We start from the raw sequence: 6,844 nt of genomic DNA, 5'->3' as shown, positions 1-6,844 counted from the left end.
TCCAGATCTACCCTGCCCGCGCGGGTGGGGAGACCAGGTCTACCCTGCCCGCACGGGTAGGGAGGCCAGGTCTACCCTGCCGGCGCCAGCAGGGAGGCCAGGGTTACCCCGCCCGCGCAGGCAGCGAGGCCAGGTCTACCCCGCCTGCGTGGGTAGGTGTTTTGGCTTTGTGTGGCAATGTTTTGGTAGCGGGGGGTTACAGGGGTGGCTTCTGTAAGAAGCTGCTGGAAGCTTCCCCTGTGTTCGAGAGAGCCCATACCAGCCGGCTCTAAGACAGACCCGCTGCCAGCCAAGGCCAAACCAATCAGCGATAGTGGTAACGCCTCTGTGATAACATTTTTATGAAGGAAAAAAAAAGTTGTGACAGACGGTAATTGGCTGCCGGAGTGAGGAGTGAGAACATATAAGAGAAACAACCCTGCAGACACCAAGGTCAGTGAAGAAGGAGGGGGAGGAGATGCTCCAGGCGCCGGAGCAGAGATTCCCCTGCAGCCCGTGGGGAAGACCATGGTGAGGCAGGCTGTCCCCCTGCAGTCCATGGAGGTCCACGGTGGAGCAGATATCCACCTGCAGCCCGTGGAGGACCCCACGCCGGAGCAGGTGGGTTCCCGAAGGAGGCTGTGACCCCGTGGGAACCCCACGCTGGAGCAGGCTCCTGGCAGGACCTGCGGATCTGTGGAGAGAGGAGCCCACGGAGCAGGTTTGCTGACAGGACTTGTGACCCCGTGGGGGACCCACGCTGGAGCAGTCTGTGCCTGAAGGACTGCACACCGTGGAAAGGACCCATGCTGGAGCAGTTCGTGAAGAACTGCAGCCCATGGGAAGGACACACGTTGGAGAAGTTCATGGAGGACTGTCTCCCGTGGGTGGGCCACGCTGGAGCAGGGGAAGAGTGTGATGAGTCCTCCCCCTGAGGAGGATGAAGCGGCAGAAAATAACGTGTGATGAACTGACCGTAAACCCCATCCCCGTCCCCCTGTGCCGCTGGGGGGTTGGTAGAGAATCTGGGAGTGAAGTTATGCCCGGGAAGAAGGGAGGGGTGGAGGGAAGGTGTTCTGAGATTTGGTTTTATTTCTCATTACCCTACTCTGGTTGATCTGTAATAAATTGAGTTATTTTTCCCCAAGCTGAGTCTGTTTTGCCCGTGACGGTAATTGGTGAGTGATCTCTCCTGTCCTTATCTTGACCCACAAGCTCTGTGTTATATTTTCTCTCCCCTGTCCAGTTGAGAAGGAGGGGGAGTGATAGAACGGCTTTGGTGGGCACCTGGCGTCCAGCCAGGATTAACCCATCACAGCATCACACCCCCCCACCTCAAACTGCTCCCAGGAAGAGCTGTAAGCATCCCATGAAGGAACGGATCACCCTTCCCGGGTGCATGGGGGTCAGGGCTTGGCCATCCTGCTTGGTGAAACACATTTAGGGCTTTCACAGCCACCTCCACAATTGATCTTCCACCTGTAACCAGTGTCTCCGACTTCCTGTTTCACCAGCCCCCAGGGACGGTCTCCTTGTCTGGTCATTCCCTCCACGGTCTCTTCAGTGATGTTCCTCAGTGGAGCCCACTAACACCCTCAGAAACTTGGAAGTTTGATGCTGACTTTTACTTCTTGAGAGGCTTGTTCAATCTTTCAGCATCTGCAGTTCAGGAACTTGGCACCAGAGGGCTCATTAACATGAAAACTCCCTAACGAGCCAAGGCTCTGTGCATAATTTTCCTTTAGGTCTTCAATTCTTATGTGGTTAATTACAGACATTTCAGGAATGTAGTCAATTACAGACATTTCAGGAATGTAGTCAAAGTGGAAAGATTCAATACTAAACAATAAGAAAGAATACTTTTTTTCCCTCCGCTTTTCTTTAATTTTCTGCTCATGCATCATATAATATCAGAAATCCTCAATTCATATTGATCCTCCTAATGGAGTTTGAATGATTACAAAGATCAAGACCCTTTCCGTCTTAACAATCTATGGTCATTCTTCATCCCTACCCCCAGCCCCACCTTTTCTCTCAACCACCTGGCACTTACAGCAGCCTTGTTCAAATCTGAGCTTTCTTCACTGAAGTCTGTAGCTGCATGTTTCAGCCCGTGGGCACCAACTCCCTCCTGCTTGGAGAACGAGCTGCACATAGACACGCAGTGATGTAATACACTCAGCGGCTGTATATTAAGTCCACGTTACCTCCTGTGAAGTTCACTTCCCACAGCAGATAGCCTTAGACAAACAAAACCCAAATTTTTGAGTAAGCAGAGATCCCAGGACCCCCCCAATACACTCCCTGCCCTGGACTCTATCTGTCCATATCCACTCTTTGCACACAGCAAGTCACACGTTGAAGTCACGAGCTCCCCTGGTTCACAGAGGGAAAAAAGAGACAAAGCGAATGAAATGGTCTTTTTTGAATAGCCAAACGGGCACTAAGCCCAATATATCTGGACACAGGAGCATCTTCAAGCAGACTCTGCAATACCTAGACCCACTCATTTTTCATTCCCTGCAGGGTATAAAGTACATGTGGCTCTATCATCGGTGAAGACAGGGATGAGACTGATCTCCTCTAATGTTGGACACCTTGGGTGCTGCTGCCCAGGCTTCCTTTTCTACCTGTGTTAGGTAGTCATCCGTTATAATCCAAAAAACCTGATGGCACTACATGTAGTTAAGGCTTGACTGTCTCCATTGTGGAGATCCCAGAGCCTTTCTGGGTGCATGTTCCCAGTGCCAGACAGACCTTATAGTGCAGGTTCTTTTCTCTTAAGCCTAGTCAGAATTTCCAATGGCCCAACTTTTTCCCATGGCTTCTCATCCTTCCACTGTGCCCACCTGGGAAGAGTCTGACTCATCCTCCTCTGCACCATCCCAGAAGCTAGCTGTAGACAAAGACAGTATCATCTCCCCTAGGCCAGCCTTGAATTTCTGACATCCTTCTCTTTGGCCCAGTGATATCGACCAGCCTTCAGCAGACTCCCCATTTCCAGTAGTTGGAGGTTGTTGGACTTGTGGGCCTAAACCTGTGTCTATAACCGCCATGCTGATCCCCACCAGGTCCCACTCCAGCTTCAGGAGATAACTAGGGATGAGAAGTCAGGGGTCACCCACCCCATTCCAGGGGTCTTCATTCCAATGAGACAGACCCTGTCCTCACACCAGTGTGTTGTCTGTACCGTTTCTGCAGTCACTCCATGGGGAATGGAGGTGAGCAGCTTTGATGCACATGTGCATCCACAGAGGCAGCTCCTCACACGCTGTTCTCTACAACATGGAATGTGGCAGAGGGGCCTAGTTCTACCTTTAATTACTTATGAGATGCCCCCATCAGCCTGGAAAGATGTTCTCTGCAGGGGTAGAAATCCTTTCTGTTGCTCTCAGTGAAAGTAGAGACCCATGGAGGTGTAGTTTCCTGCAGTCAGAAGTTGATCTGACCATAAGGCTTGTCCTGTGCTGCCATGTGCTCTCAGCTAAACAGCAGTCACACTTGTGAGTTACCCGCCAAAACAGAAACTGTACTGTGCTAAAAAAGGAGTGCAGTTTCAAAGTGCAGATCTCCCAACTCCTCTGCCTTTCTTAGCCCAGACATGGAGAAAGTAACAAAGAAGGTGTGATGCATAAGTATCCTGCCTCGGATGACCAAACCAAGGACTCTCCAATACCACAATGGTATCACAGATAGCACAAAGGGAGAGCTGTGCCTTTCTGGAGGGCAACCTACAGCCTGGCAGGAGTCCCACAAGAAGACAATAACACAGTGTTGGTTTAAAGAAGACGTAGGACTCATAGCCATATGATGTAGGCTATAGACATAGCCCCATGGACTACATTGCCTGGAGCCCCACAGGTTAGAAGGGGGCTTGGGCACCTCCATGCAGACACTTCCATGCCAGGACCAACAGGGTCAAGTGTCTGAAATGCGACTGAACGCCCCGTCCCAAAGAGCCTGGGAGCTAGAACAAGAGCAGCAGGCACAGATGGGGAAAACAAGGAGCAATAGTGTCATCCTCCTGCCGAGGGACAGACAGATGGGCACCCAGGAGACCCTTCACCTTCCCCAGCTGTGCACACCACCTTCCACAGCAGCATCACAGGGCAGTCTCTTTCAGCCCCTTTCTCCGGCAGAGGGCAAGGTGCACAATGGGGGAGAGATGCAGGCACTACGCTCCTCTACTTGAGGTCCTGCTGCAGAGGAGGCAGCTCTGGGCTGTGCTTGACCCCAGTAACCATTACCAGGCCTCATCCTGACCCCAACCTGTGGATCAACTTCATGGCTTGACCTTGGACCTGCTCCATCATCAGAACCTCGCCAGATGATCTGGGCTTTGAACTGCCTCCAGCTGCCAGCCCCCTGGCCTGCCCTGCTCCCTTGTTGGCAGCTCAGGCTGGTGAGGCCCCCTCCCTGCTCACCTGGGGATACCCCTCACTTCCCAGCTAACTCTGCCTTCCAGAGCAGTTGTCCCTCGCTGCCCCCTAACAGAGCTGAGGTCCCAATCATGTCACCATTACCTGCATCTCCACTGCCCTCCCCTATGCTCTGGTTGTCTTGATGGCTTCACGATGCCCATTGTCCTGATGGACTCTCACTTTGCTACAGCTGACAGGGCCTCACAAGGAACAACCCACTGGCATCCTGGACTTTTCCCCTGCCCTCTCTCCATGCTGTTGTTTCTACTTGGCAAGCTTAGTGATGAACTTGCTAAAAAAAAAATAAAAAAAAAAGAAAAAAACAACCAAATAACCCCTCAAAGAAAGAGGAAAATAAAACCCAAGAAAAACAAGTGATGCAAAAGAAGACAATTGCTCACCACCGACCAATCAATGCCCATATAATCCCCAAGCAACAGCAGCTGCTTCTGACCTCTACCTCCCCAGTTTTATTTCTGAGCATGACATCATGCAGTATGGAATATCCCTTTGGTCAGTTGGGGTCAGCTCTCCCAGCTGTGTCCCCTCCCAACTTCTTCTGCACCTGCAGCCTACTTGCTGGCAAGGCAGTGTGAGGAGCAGAAAAAGCCTTAATGCTGCGCAAGCACTGCTCAGCAATAACTACATCATCAGTGTGTTGTCAACCCTGTTTTCAGCACAAATCCAAAACACAGCCCCATACAAGCTACTGTGAAGAAATTTAACTCTGTCCCAGCCAAAACCAGTACACTCAGGTTGGAAAGGACCTCAGGAGGTCTCCAGCTCAGCAGGGTCAACTCTGGGGTGAGAGCTGGTTGCTCAGCACTTGATCTAAGTTATGACTTGAAAACCTCCAAGAATGGAAATGGGATTATTTCTCTGGGCAGCCACTTCCTGTGCTTGGCTGTCCTCATGAGGAAAAAGATTTCCCTTGTCTATGGTGTGAACTTTCTTGTGTCAATCTCTTGGCCTCCCTCCATGCACCACCGTGAACTGACTGGAGGAGGCGGGAAAAGGAAAAGATTCCTTGCCTCCAGCCCCCTACACCTGAAAGGAGCTCCAGCAAAGCTCGGTCAGTACAGCAGACAGTACCTGTGCCTCTTGACTGAGCCGGTGGCCATTCCTGAAAAATTTCCTTAAAACTGGAAGCTTCCTGGAAGCTCCAGCTTTTTGGACAAGGTAGTTTTCTTCTCAGTTTCATGTCTGACTGTCTCCTCTTATGAAATACCTTTAAATTCTTCTTAACTTGGAAAGGAGGAGAGGAAATCCCAACAGTGCACAAGGATCCAGGAGAGAACTTGACCCATACAAATCTGTGGGGCTTCATCCACAGCTGCTGAGAGAGGACAGGGCATCCTCCTGAACAGGTAACACTCTGCCTGGAGCCAGGAGCAAGTGAAGTACTGCAAAGTCTGTCCTGTCCTGGGAGCTCTTCTGCTTGATAGCTTTATTAATGACCTGGAGGTCTTGGTAGATGGCAAACTGCACGTGAACCAGCAGTGTGCCTTGTCAGCCAAGAAAGCCAACAGCTTTCTGGGCTGTATGAAGAGGAGCATAGCCAGAAGATGAGGGAAAGTGTTTATCCCTCTCTCCTCAGAGCTTCTTAGACCACCTAGACAACACTGCGTCCAGCTTTGGTCTCCTGTGCCCCGTCCCCCATCCTGGTGCAGGCAAGACACTGATGAGCTGGTGCAAGCTCAGCGGAGGGCTATGAGACCGATGGGTTGGGGGCAGTCTGGAGCACTTGCCATCTAAGGCAAGACGGAGGGAGCAAAGCTTGTTCAGGCTGGAGCAGAGAAGGCACCAGGCGATAAGGAGAAATGTTTTCACCATGAGGTCAGTTGCCAAGAGAGGCTGTGCCCTCCCTGTTCCTGGAGGTATTCAAGTCTTCTCCCACCCTGCTTGTCATCTCCTCCCTTTGACCAAAACAGTCTTGCTCCTGCAAGAGTAAAGCAAGAGAGCCATGGAACCAGCACAGACTCTGCATGCCCTGAGACCTCGCTTTCCTACAGCAAAGAGAGCTCTTTCGTCAGCTCCACACTTCTTTTTCCACCCTCGGCCTTTGTAGTTGCATGTGTCTGGCTTTTGCTAAGATCATATTAGAACTGGAAGCCCGCAAGACTCCTGGAACTCCTAACATCGATCAGGCATTCACCACAAACCTGGATCCCAGCCGGCCAGGAAGGCATCAGTCATCCAGTGCCTCAGCTGTGCTGCCCAAGGCAGGTTTTGTCATGCCACTGTCAGCGCTGCTGATGCTGTGCCCATGTCCCGTCCTTCTGCCACAGACTGCCCATGATCCCCCAAACAGCCCCAGCTGCCTTGGGGGCTGCAATGAAACATTTCAGGAGCGGGCTGAGGTGGGGTGGCAGGAGATGGGCCCTTGGCACCGCCTGGCTAGCAGGCTTGGGCAGGGAGAAGCCAGCTGTCCTCTGCCGGGGCTG

This window comes from Harpia harpyja, unplaced genomic scaffold, assembly GCF_026419915.1.
Source record: "Harpia harpyja isolate bHarHar1 unplaced genomic scaffold, bHarHar1 primary haplotype scaffold_39, whole genome shotgun sequence".
Classification (NCBI taxonomy): domain Eukaryota; kingdom Metazoa; phylum Chordata; class Aves; order Accipitriformes; family Accipitridae; genus Harpia; species Harpia harpyja.
Note: the sequence above shows the minus strand (reverse complement) of the source record.